We start from the raw sequence: 14,574 nt of genomic DNA, 5'->3' as shown, positions 1-14,574 counted from the left end.
TGTCTACTTGCCGTTGATGGTGGATAACAATGGACTGTTTTAAAGTTGGGAACGAATTTGCAAGTTTTGCTGCCGTGAAAAAAGAGTTTGACCGAATTGCAAGAAAGCACTTCTCACACAAGAACACACTCTCGCGCTTGAGCTCATGCGATAATTGTGTTTCGAGTTTCGTTGTCGTATCTCGTGTCTGTTGGGATATTTTTCGGGCATTTTCTGTCGGACACCTATTATGTAGAGCTATTTTCCCGACAATATTGCAGGATGCAATTTTTGTTTACCATTTAATTGAAAATCTCCAGCTTGTCAATATACGGCAAATTTGTTTGTTTTGAGAGGTCCCCGTGTGGAAAATAAATAGCATAAATAGATAGAGAGTGATAGTACATTGAACTCCAGGGCATGATCCCCCAGGAAAGTCTAAAATATGGCCTTTCATTGGCTATTGAAAATCTCCAGCTTGTCATTCTTCGGCAAATTTGTTTGTTTTCAGGGGTCCCCGTGTCAGCAAAACTTGTAAATTCGTTCCCAACTTTGAAGGAATCCACTGTTATTCCCCATCAACGGCAACTAAGACAAAACATGGCGCCAATGTTTGTTTTGAATGCGCAAGTGCAATCGGGGTATTATATTATTGTTGTTATTATTATTATTATCATCATCATCATCATTATAGTAAGATTAATAATTTATTATTACTATGATGATCATAATAATAATGATACTAATAATAATGATAATAATAATAATAATAATAATATTAATAATGATAATAATAATAACAATAATAATAATGATAATGATAATAATGATAATAATTAATAATAATAATAATAATAATAATAATAACAACAATGATAATGATAATAATGATAATGATGATAAAGATAATGATAATAAATAATAATAATGACAATAATGATAATGATAATAATAATGATAATAATAATAATAATAATAATATTATTATTATTATCCTTTTTATTATCAAATCGAAAACAAAACGGTTAATAATAATAATAACAAAAAAGATAATAATGATAATAATGATAATGATGATAAAGATTATAAAAATAATAATAAATAATAAAAAAAATAAATAAAAATAAAAATAATTTAAATAAAAACATAATAAATAATAAAAAATATATAATAAAAAAATATAATACCAATATAATAATATATATATATTTTTCTCATCTTTTTTATTATCAAATGAAAACAAAACAGCTACCGAATCGGCCATCCAGAACCAGCTTAGCGAATTTCTTAATCGAGTGGCCCGCAGCTGCCTTTCTGCATAGCTGCCGACCTGAGTGACCTCTGACCTCGAGAGGGGGACGTTATCTCCGTGCAGAACACTCGTGAACCGCCAAACACGAGCAGGTGTTAACCAGTTAACTTGCAAGTGGGAGTCAGAAACGTTACCGATGGCTGCCTGCCAGGATCTAAGTGATTAAAAAAAAAAAAAAATATATATAATATGTATTTCCAACTCGGATAAAGACACACACCTCCCACCTCGCCGGAATGATAAAATCAGTCATCCCTAACAGGCGTAGAAAACGATAGCGCTTGCTTGTGTTGCAAGAAAACGTTTACTTTTTTTAGGGGAAACATTTTCGTTGCGTTAAATTTCTCCAGCCTCATATATCTTGTGTTCGAGGAAAACGTTTATATTTTATAGCAAACATTGTTGTTCTGCTATCTTTTCTCCAGTCTCAAAAATACACAATTATAAAGTAACGCTACGCTGTTAGCCTAAAGCAAAACTTGCTAATTAACCAACAGTAACTCACCTCGTGCATAGAGAGAATATCATAACAGAATATTTCGTTTAATTCATTTTTGTAATATGAATATGACCTAATAATGATTGATCAAACGTTTTAATACACCATTTATAATGTTTGTGAGAAATGACCAGAGTGTATAAGAAAAATGAAAGGGATGCTGACATACAGACAGTAAGAGAAAGACAAACAGACAGAGAAAAAATAGACAGATAATTTGTTGAGAGAGAGAGAGAGAAAAAAAAAACTATTGATATTACCATGATGATGATGAGTGATGATTTTTTATCATCATCATATTATGTGACTTTTATTATCATTATATCATTATCATAATTATGATTACTTAACATGCAGATTTTATAATAATTTATGATTCAAGAATACATAATCATACTAATAATGATAGAAAATATAATATATAATTATTTATATTTAGAATAATTATTATTATTATTTACTTCACTGAATTATTTCCCCACGCACGGAATTACTTCTAGTAATAGGCACAAGATTTATGAGTTCGAAGAGAAACCAGAGTTATGTATAAATGATACCGGAACTGCAACAAATTATACTGAGGACAGCTGTTATTGAGAATAACATAACTATATCTTAGTCCAAGAACGGGAGGGGAGGTGAGTGATGGGAAAGTGTCACATATGAGTTCGTGCGTTTGTTTGTTCGTATTTTCTTGTGATTTTTGCGAAAGTGGATTCAGTTTAGATTGTAGAATGTAATTCAAGAGGAATTAATTATGGAGTGTGAGAGAGAGAGAAAAAAAAAGGAAGTCTGCTTGTATACATTTACATACATATATATCTTCGCTTCCCTACTGAAAGTTTCATATACGTCCTCACTTCCCAGTGAGATGTATTATACTATCTCTCTCATATATACATAATAATAATACACTATACTATCATAATATATATATATATATATATATAATATACTAAATATAATATATATATAATATATATATATATATTATATATATATATATATATATATATATAACTGAATATATACATATATGAATATATACTTATGTGTATATATATTTACGTATTTGTACACGTGTGTGTATGTGTGTGTGTGTGTGTGTGTGATGTTGTAGTGATGGTTGTGTGTGTGTGTGTGTGGGTGTGTGTGTGTGTGTTGTGTGTGTGTGGTGTGTTGTGTGTGTTGTGTGTGTGTGTATTTGCGTATATTTAGGTCAACCTCCGTCTTTATCTTGATATCAATATAATAGTTTCCAATATTAAACGGTCGAGATACTTCTCCAACTTGAGGTTCGAAATAGCAACTATGATTAAACTAATCTAAGGTTCGAGATAATAACTGGTAATTGTATCTATATGCCTGTTGGTGTATATAATAGCTACATATACTAGTAAGAAAATACATATTACATATACACTTATATCCGTGCATGTTAATATACAATCTAACGTAAAATTCTAAATATATATGGTAAATATGCTACTATATATATTATAGTAGCATCATCATTATCATTGTCATGACATAGCAACATAACCATACGCCAAGTTAAAGCGATAGTGATAATTATATGAATTGCTGGTATCTTTATTGATTTTTAAAAATCTTTGTATGTGTTGACTATATCCCCTTTTCATACAATGTCATTTATTGGTGAACTGGTCGCCCTAGAATTCAGTTTATAGGGGCGAGTAGTATGTGTGTATTATTTCACACACTCGACCCAGCTATAATGCAATAGTAATGAAGTTTATTGCAAAACAAGTTACATTCTAGTTAAATGATTGTATGAAAATTGTTAACACTGACAGAATCGGGTTAATGTTTTTTCATCCTCTCCCAACGATCATACCACGTTGAAAGCACCGCTTCTCGCGATCAACGAAGTAAGCAACGTTAGGTCTGGTCAGTATTTTGATGGGTAAACCCCTGGAACACCAGATGCTGTTGGCATTTTTCAATATGAGCTAGATATGTTATGCTATTTACCTCTTTTAGCAGCTCTTCTTATATGTGTATATGAAAATCAATTGAAATCATAGTAAAGTGATAATGAATGTGTTTATTAAAATAATCATATTAAATGATGTTTAAAAAAAAAAACAAAAAAAACGCATAAATCTTTCGCCATTTAAAAAAAGATTACTGTGGAAAGTAACAACTCAATAGTCCTACTCGATTTTTTTTTAAAGTCCACTTCGAGGGGTTTTCAAATGTTATAAGCATAAATTAAAATGCATACTTTTAAATACTTTATTATGAGGAATCAACCATTTCTCTCTTTCTTGAAATTTTAAAGATCTTTCCAGGCCCCAAACAATTTCGTCTTAAATTAACCGTAATGCTATAATTTTAAATTTAATATCAAACTATAGTAAACTGATAAATATGTTCTCAAAACAAAAAAAGGCGACAAAAGTTCATTTCGACAAAAAGTGCATTAGGATAAGATAGAATGGATATACCCTAAAAACTTAATAATGAAGAAAATGAAGCAAATATGCGCTTTAGCCAGAAAAAATCAGTATAAATTGCAATAATATATCTCGCATACACATCTTATTTCCATTTACATCAACTATTCTTATTTCTCATTAAATCCGATTTACTGAACTACATTAAAATATATATATAATATATATTTTATATTATATATTATATATATATATATATATATATATATGCTTTATACTATGCTGATCTAATTTGTCGAGAAATGGTAATGAAAAGGATTACCCTTCAAAGTACCCATAACCAATACCTTTTATATAGTTTGGAAAAATAATAAAGATACTTTTGATCCCATTATAAAAACTACCTCTACTGTATGAACAAGTACATCAGTATCCTCAAAGGAGTGATCTGTAAAATTTGTGGGTTTTGGAATGATATATTGGTGTTTGTAAAACTGTTGCTGGTTTGACAAACTACCTAATGAAATATATGCAGGTAAAAATATTAAAAAAAAAATGCCTTGGTGGACAGGTGGATTTAGAACCATTCTTATTTTTTTTAAAGAAATGTTATAAGGGAACGCAGGCCCCCGCTACCAAAAATTGCCACTCGATTAATCACATTTGGGTTAAACGCTGGGGTCGGCGCCAACTGAGTGCAATGGTGAGCTTTGCCCTGGAGAACCCCTTCGTGATCACGGCATCACCTGTGGCCAGGGATGTATGCTCTCCTAAGCCATGGGGCGACCCACGACCGCTTAAATGAGTAATTGCGATAATCTTCATTTATGATTCCATAATTTACCTGGATTTACAATCCTTCCACTTTTAAGACGCAATTTCTAGCAACGGCCTACTCATCTATTTACACACTGTATCCCTACATGACATCGGTATACATACCCACGATTTGTCTACGTCTTTTTAACACAAAATTGGCCATTTCATTTCATACAGTTTACCTTACTGTTTGCTACCAGGTCACATTTTTCCAGGGGAATAACGGGGTAGAAACTCAAGGAGGAAAATGCCAATTTGAAAGAAAATAATCACACTCATAGGGGTTTAGTAGCAGGGGCCCAAAAAAATTTTAAGGGAATAAGGGGCATCAAATAGTGGTCAATAATAATTTTTTAATTTATTGAAAAGGGGCATCTGAAATTTGTTAGTTGTTTTTTTTCAGAGGGCGGATTAACCTTTTTGAAACCAAGAAAAGGCTACTTTAGTAAAAAGGGCAGTGGCACTTACTTCGGGTTTACTGGTATTTTTGTTTTGGTTTTGGGAAACGATCAATCCCGAAAAAAAAAATTTCCCTTCATTTTTATACGTATGTTTTTTTCTTCTTATCAGGATTTTTTTAAAAATTTTCAAAAATTTTTTTTCCTGTGGAGCAATATTCAAGAACTCAGTCTGTTTTAATCCTTTCTGAACATCGGTAAATTTGAGAGCCTTCCCTTTCCCGCTTAAGAATTACATAAAAAGGCCTCATCGTGGTTGAATATATTCCGAGAATCTTGGCGGGGGGAAAAACCGGGACCGCCCCTTAAAAAGCGATTTTTTAAAAGTATGAACATATTATCACGGTTTTTTTCCCTTTACAATACCCACTTTTTTAAATGGGGGGGGGGACTTGTTCTACTACAAGGATTTTCCCCGGTTAGGGTTTGGGATATGGGAAGTAGTAGATGTGGGTGTAGTTTGCCTTTTTTTAAATATTTGCATAATCTACATATTTGATCAAATGGTATACAGCAAAATATTTGAGGGGGGACGTAATGTATATACTATACATTTATATTTATTATATATATATGTAATATATATATATATATATATTTTATATTATAAAATATATATATATAATAATAATATATATAATTAATAAAAATATATTATATAATTATAAACTAAATATTTTTAAATAATTTAAAATTTCTTTTCAAAAAATATTCCACCTGCCTTTTTTCCCAAAAACAATTTTCCCTTTCTTGAAAATTAAAAAAAATTTTTTAAAAAAACGAATTTAAGGAAACAAAAAGATTTTTGTATCTTTAAAAATTATTACCTCAGTGTGTATGAACAAACTGATTGCTAGTATGCAATGCCTCACTTTCATTGTTAAATTCAACTACATTCTCACTACCTGACATATATACTTAGCGTATATCTTATTATAATAGATAATAGTATTTATTTCAAATTCAGCCTGTCCTCAGTCTACCTTTGTTGGTCAGTTCGGTTACCATTAATATCTAATTCTGATTTCTCTGTTACTAAACGATTTCCGTGGAGTGGAAGCAAATCAGTGAGTCTTAGTCGGTATTTTCTATTTTCACTTCGATATATTTAAATTCAACATATGCAAAATGAACATATAATAGTTCACGATACAACAGAAGACAATAACCAAATATAAAAGTTGCAAAACCACACAAAAAAAAATAGTTGTGTGACATGAGGGAGTAAAATAGTTAAATATGAAAGTGTATTCTAGATATGGGGTGACATACGAAAGGAAAGAGAAGTTTGTAACAGTAAGGCAGAGTTCGAAGGATCGAGCATGGTAAAATGTGGTGTGTGAGCAAGGAAAGTGGTCAAATGAGCGCAAAGTGAATGCTCGTGGAAGGATGATCAGTGTGAGCGTTGTTGCAACTGATTTGTGTGTTGTGTTGATTTCGTGTAATGATCTAGTGGGATAGTCAGGGCTCATCATTAATTGTGGGAAACCAGAAATATAACCAGCACAGGAGTACAATCCTCAGTTCTCTGCAGGAGGTAAACTAAGGCAATGTACGCCAAACAATCAGGTGTCGGCGTGTACCAGAGGTAGTACAAATAAAGGTCGAGCTCAGCTACTGGAAATGCGTGACCTTGCAATCAGGTAGCCCGTGGCACGCTCGAAACGAACAGGGATCTCGTTGACGATGATAACACACGTAACCTTTGACCATCGTTTGCCTCGTGGCACGGAGGGGCCCAACGCATGGAAGTGCACTCCATCTGAAATCATCAGTGCCATGCCAACTGTAGATGGCATGCTACAGTCCGCGAAGAGAGGCATGTAAATGTGGTCTCAAGGACTGTGCTGAATAGATGTCGAACGCTGTGGTCCATCTAAAAATATGGGAGGGAAGTTCTCTCAGGCTTTGAAACAACTAGTGGAGTGGAGGCGTCAAGGGCCTCGGGTTTGCGAGCGAGTACTGCGGGAAAACCGTTCTCAGGCTTAACAGAAACAACCATAAAGGGAGACATTGCTTGTCGCAGATACACGAGGAGTTACTGAGGGAAGTTTGTCCTCAGATTTAGCAGAGAAACAATGCATGGTCAGACAGGGCGGCAACCTGATCGCGGGCCGTGACGCAGGCGTGGATGGCTTGGCAGCGAGTACGTAAGATTCCTGAAATGTTACTTTGCGCATATGGTAGCGAAAACGCAACGGAATGACAAAGAGAAAGACAACTTGCTTTACTTGGAGGACTGAGATCGTCTACAAACACTATGTACGGCAACCTTGTCCCGTGAGATTTTGCAACGGACGAAATAAAGGACGAGTCATCCTGTACGATAGGGACGTTGTCAACAACGAAAGACGCAGATACAAAAACATGCGATGTTGAAGGGGTACTGCGAGAACAGTAACACAAATATCCTTGACCAGTCCATTAATGTCAAAAAAGTTAGACAAAATAGTGTGGGACTCTGGGGGAGAGGGGAGGGAACGACACGAAGGGAGGGAGTGAAGGAAGTGTGGTGTCCACTCATGGTTCGTGTGTTTGTTTGTTTCGTGTTCTCTGTGTTGTCGTGACGAAAGTGGAATCTTTGGATTGTGAATGTAATTTAAGAGGAATTAACATATGAAAAGTGAGGAGAAAATAAAAATCACGAATGGATAGTCTGCTTACGTGTAATACACTTGTTTAACTTTTACTTAGATATCTATTCTCGCGCTTCCCTACAACGTTTTCATATGTCTCCACTTCCCAGCTAGATTTATTGTGGCTATTCTTTTCTCTCGCATACTACATACTACATATACATATATATAGATTATATATAATATATAATATATATTTATATATATATATAGATATTATATAATATATATATATATATTATTATATATACGTACATATGTGTATATAAACATAAAAAAAAAAAAATTGTATTTGTGTGTGTGTTATATATGCTCTATCTATATATACTATCTATATATCTATATATAATATATATATTAATATATAACATATATATCTACTCTAAATGTGTAGAGACACATATGTATATATATTTTTTTTTTTTTTGTGTGTGTATAAATCTATGATATAGTATCTTATATCTATATCTATATATATATATATTATATATATATATATATATAATATGTTATATATATATATATCTATATGTATATATATATACTACATTATATATATATATATTATATATATATTATCTTTTGATATACACCACACACGTATTTGTACACCGTGTTGTGTGTATCTGTTGGTGTTTGTGTGTGTGTGTGTTTTGTGTGTATTTGTGTAATATTATAGTCACCTCCCGTCTTTGTCTTGATATCACATAATACTTTCACCAGTAAAACGGAATTATAAGACCTTATTAAACAATTAAGAGAATTGCCACAGTGAAATAGCCCATTCTTGTCAAACAATAAATCCTTCTCATCGGAAAAATGCCTACAATTATTTGATCATAAAAAATGGCGATAGAAAGGATACTAAAAAACTACCGAAACTATGCCTCCTTTCATTTACTTACATTCTGTTTCACAAAAGTCATCACTCCGCGCATCTCCACTGCAGAGCCCTGCCTCGAGACAGCGTCAGGCTTCTGTAGTTGATTCTCAACAACAGAACCACATCCACACGCTCACCTAAATAGAGAGAGAGAGAGAGAGACGGAGAGAGAGAGAGAGATAGAGAGAGAAACGAATATAGGAAACCTCTGTGTATGGATTCATCGATTACGACAAGGCATTGCTCTACAATACCAGCATACTAAAGCTATTCGAAGACGGATAGAGGAGGTTATTGCAAAATTTGGAAGATATTATACGAAGAGGGGACAGCAAACCAGCAAGCTCCACACAGAAACCGATAAATACCAATTAAAAAGGTGTTTTTAGACAGGTCGTACCATCTCACAAACTGTTTTACAGTTTGTCTGAGCAATATTCAAGAAGCTAATGGAACGAAATGGCATCAAAATAAGGAGACGAATCTCTAAACAACATAAGATTGTAGATGATATTGTTCTGTTTAGTTTATCTGCACATGAAATTCAGCAACTACGAAACGATCTTAATAAGAAGTCTGAAGTCGGCCCTAAAAAAAAGAAAAAAAAAATCATGTTCAACAGTAGACTTCATTTCGAATAGATACTGGTACAGGCGAAGCGCTACAGGCAGTTGGACAAGACTTAATATCCTGGGCAACTGTACAGGACAAACCATTTCGCGAAGAGGAAATTAAGCGACCCATCAGCCTAGCTGGAACGCCTTTGGCAAACACAGTAGCATACTAAGGAAGCTCCTTGCCATTATGTTAAAAAGAAAAAGTCTCACAATGCGTCCTCTCCAGTTAACCTTATGGATCAGAACATGGACTACAAACAATTACTGGAGAGGAAGTGCCCGGAGAGGGATGAAGATGTTGATGTTGGAATTAGCCTAAGAGATCGGATGAGGCGGACGTGGGTCAGAAACACAGAGAACAAAATGGAAGATATCCTTGGGAGCATCAAAAAGAAAATGGCAATGCAGGTCATATATTCGAGACAGACGAAAGATGGACAAAGAAGCAAATGACTGGCCTATAGAGACATAAAGAGTGCAAGAGCCAGCCCACTGGCACGATGGCAAAAATTTGGCTGCCAATATTGGAAAACAAAAAACGCAAGACAGGCAAAGTTTGGAATAGATTTGGAGAGGCCTACGTCCTGCAGTGGATTGTTCAGGCTGATATATATCAATATAATATATATCATTTCCAATATATGTATACTCTATTCTAATAATATATATATATATATAGTATTTATATTTATAGATGATAATATATTATATATATATATATATATATATATAATATAATATATATATAATAGATATATTATATATATATATTATATATATTATATATAGATATATATCTATTCTTTTTATGCAGGACGCTCCCTTTATGCGTATGCTCACTTATCATGTTGAAGTGTCCGAAAGGAAAGCAGTCATAGCACCTGCGCTTGCTCAGGAGGAAGGCAGCTGATGCGGTAGAGGTGTGAATTGTACGATCCGTCTTGCTATGTATTGTTTACCATCCGGTCCTTCATGACCAGTGAAAAGTGTGCCGTGCCTCGTCTTCACTGTCACTAATGGAATCTAGGAAGAAGGCCAGATGACATATAGATAGACAGACAGAGGAAAGATAGAGAGAGAGTGGGGTCTCAGGATGAAGCCGTACCTTTCAATTTTGCCACTAAGGACTAGTAAATCTGCAAAGTATCTACTTATTCATATAATTATATATATATATATATATTAGATATATATATATAATATATCTATTACCTATAATTTTTACCTATACTATACATATTATGTTGCCGCCGAGAACGCCTATGATTTGTCACTGGGGTTGTGGGGTGACTGATACCCTGCGTAGCACTCGCTAAGGTATTTCAGTTGCGGTCAAACCTGTTAATTAATACATCGATTATAGGAATGCGTGCATACAATACATAAAACACTAATACAATATAATTAGGTTTAAGATAGAACTCCTGACAATCTGGATACATACGCATTGCGGGACAGTCAAATATCAGCTGATTCCGTATGCTATGGGCGTCTTGACGGCACGGAGGTTCTCCTCGAACTGCCCTCAACTTTAAACATACATATGCTCCGACGTCAGTAACATGCTCCTTCATATGTTATACATTAGTTGGGTCACGACCCCACTTCTCCCAGCATCGTCACATGAAGATCCACCATCACTTCCTAGGGACCCGACCCCTCACTACACCAGTTTCTGACAGGTCAGCTCTTATGGCTGATACAGACCGATTTGTTGACAACCGAGCGGTCACAGCCGACTATCTCCTCTAGGAGGTTGTGACACAGAAGATGAATTTTATACAACACAGCCTCTCCGAATGCAGTGTTTACGAATAAGTGATATACAGAATATATGATACACCATAATATAAGTATGTATATACCAGCGGCGGCTACACTCCCCCCTTGCGCCACTGTGGAGCAACCAATAATCCCGGGTTATATATGATACTTCTAAGAGGCATAACTTCCTATGGGGCTGATGAGGATTTCCCAGAACTAGTCCGAACTTTGGTCTTTCTCACGGTCCAATCTTCACCGGCTATAGCCTCTGTCACCCTCCCTAGCCCTCCCACTGATTCCTGGAGTAGTCGTTTCGACATGAGACATGGTCTCCTTCCTGAAACTCTGGGATGGCTTCACTGTTTTGCTGTCTCATCCTCATATGTGTTCATGTATTCAGCTTCCATCATCTCCATAACCTATCTCTAGGACTTGTGCATGGTCCATGCTCGCCATATGTGTTGTCCCGTGAGCATTGTCATTTGTCGCATCTGATACCATCTACATTCATCCTCAGGGCATGGTTAGGGTAAAGCTTCTGGTTCGGTGACCTCGCCCGGATCGCAGTAAGAGGCGGCGGTTCGTCCTTCAACTGTTTGCCTGGTGAATGGCCCATTGCATTCATTTCTCGACCAGATATCAAGAGCCATCTAACTAACGGTTCTCTTTACATCTGCTATTGGGTCGTTGATAGTGTCCTTAGAAGACCAAATGATGCACATTCGGGCTCCAAAACACCTCCAAATAAGTGCAACGATTCATGCGGATATAACTTTTGGGCCTCGCAGAGAAATCCCCCTTTTGGCCACCACGAACTTAGAACACATTATCCCTTGGGGTGACCTTTACCTGGTGCAACATCGCCTTGATAGTAAGCAGCTACTGCAATTTCTTTTTCTCTAAACCGGAGCAGTATGCCCACCAGCTCATTTCATCAAGTCTGGGCCTTGCATGACCTGCTTATTTAGGGTGGTGCCTTCAAAGGAAGCAGCACAGTCGGACACTATGTGTATTTTCTAAAGTTTGTTAGGATTGAATACCGGGTGGTGTGGTAGGTACCATGTCTTCCCGGGCGGCCCCTACTCCCTTTGCCTGCTCAGCATGCCCTTCTTGAAGTACCTTCTCCATTTCTGCTAATATTTAGCCTTCAGGTTTTCATCCCTTTGAAAAACGTTTTTTTCAGGCCAGCAAGTCGTCTTTTCACCATTATCCAATTGTCTGGAAGCTGGGGCTCAATTTCCTTAAGTGAATTGGGAATTCATGATGTCCATCAACCATGGTTCCCTCTTTGTCCCAAAAATGTAGGACTTGATAATCCTCCGCTGATCTTCCCTTTTGATCTGTGTGCTCCTCTCCAAGGCAACATGGTGCTCGTGCTGCGGTACAGGGCACTTCACTTATGTAGGTCCTAAAATTGTTGCTCCCAGTGACCGTTAACCGCCCATCCTAATTTTGTCCTTGCAGCAAAGGGTTCCCTCCTCTCCCCCTTCTGACCTCCAGAGGCATAAGTGCTGAGGGAGCGTCCCTGCCCGATCAGTAACTCGACACTCCAGTCTGGTGGATTTGCCTGAGTAGAAACCAGGTCTCGTAGGGGTGGCCAGCGAGTGGTGTTCAATTGGCTCACTCTAGCTTTGATCAGACCTTCAGGGGAAAGGGAAACGAGGACGATCACCTGACGGGGTCGCATAGTGGTATTCTTTCCTGTGTACAGTCCCTTGACCATGAGATCAACCTGTTTGGTGTCATGGTAAGTTTTCCCCGTGTCAGTGTATAATCACCGTTGTCTCTCTTCTCTCCTTTGGCCGAAGCATTTCTACTACCTTGATGAAATGAAAGAGCAGGAACTACCGGAGTCCAGCAAAGGGACATGTCATCAGCAGCTGGTTACTATCACTTAAACAGTGGGGGGGGGGTGTCAGGGTTCGACTTATAAAAAGATATAAGAATCAGAAAGGTCAAGGTCAACGGAAAAACACCCGAGGAAACATACAGAAAGGTTTACTGTTACCGTCACTATACATACACTATACATACAAAATATGTACAAACAGGAGCGTGGAGTGAGAGAGGATCCAGGGGAGCAGGTGAGGTCACATGGTGGAAGGGAGCACACAAGTCAGAAGTCACGGGACAACTACTGAATTTTTTGACTGGTGCTCCTTTTATGGGCCGCGCCGATGTTTACAAGGGAATCCTCGTCCCCCCACACGGGCAGAAGGCCAATCACGGGTGACCTGGGACCGCCCCCCTTTGACCGAGTAAACATCGCGGAAGGTCCGTGTATGTTTTGGGAAGGCGACCAATCAAAAGGCAAGCTACTGCCGCCCCGCGAGCTCCAGAGAACCTCGTCAGAAGGGCAGGCCCGTGCCCAAGATGAACTTGACATCTCGCCCCATCTTTTTAAGATAATCATCCGGAGTGGAATTATCCCCAAGCATCTTGGGCACCGGTTCTTGATTCCTTAAAACCGGGGCCGCTTCGGTTTCCTTGGTGAATTCTCCAGGGCCTTCCCTTCCGTCCCCCACTCTCCCCCGATCAGGGCCCTGCCTTCTTGGGGCTTGGTGAAACCGTCGTTTCTCCCCCGTCCCTCTACTCCCGTAGCTTCCGGGGGGGGGGGTGTCCTCGGCAGGCACTCCTCCGGGTTCCTCGGCGGGCAGCTCCTCCGGCAGGTCCTCGCGGGCAGCTCCTCCGGCGGGGTCCTCAGCGGGAGCTCCTCCCGTGTCCTGGGCGGGAAGCTCCCCCGGGCATACCCCGGGGGAGGCGGCTCCTCCGGATGCCCCTCGGCGGGCGCTCCTCCGCATTCCTCGGCGGCCTCCCCCGGGCAGGTCCTCGGCAGGCGCTCCCCCCCGGAAATGCCCTGGGCAGGCAGCTCCTCCGGCATTCCCCCCCGCAGGCGCCCTCCGGCAATCCTCGGCAGGCACCCCTCCGGCAAGTCCCGCAGGCAGCTCCTCCGGCATACCCTCGGCAGGCACTCCTCCGGTATATCCCGGGGCAGCTCCTCCGGCATACCTGGGCGGCAGTCCTCCGTATGCCTGGGCGGGCACTCCTCCGGAAAGTCCTCGGAGGCAGCTCCTCCGGCAAGTCCTCGGCAGGCAGCTCCTCCGGTTCCCCGGGGCGGCACTCCCCCGGGGCATATCCTCGCAGGCAGCTCCCCCGGGCAGTCCGTTGCCCCCACCCCTTGGGGGGG

General features: G+C 38.3%; 1 pseudogene; it reads right to left on the bottom strand.

Annotated features, from left to right (window-relative positions):
• Positions 1-4,822: 4,822 nt before the first annotated feature.
• LOC119575725 lies at positions 4,823-4,974 on the bottom strand (annotated as a pseudogene).
• Between the last annotated feature and the right edge of the window lie 9,600 nt (positions 4,975-14,574).

Source organism: Penaeus monodon, chromosome 7 (genome assembly GCF_015228065.2).
Source record: "Penaeus monodon isolate SGIC_2016 chromosome 7, NSTDA_Pmon_1, whole genome shotgun sequence".
Lineage (NCBI taxonomy): Eukaryota > Metazoa > Arthropoda > Malacostraca > Decapoda > Penaeidae > Penaeus > Penaeus monodon.
This window is presented reverse-complemented; position numbering and strand designations above follow the sequence as displayed.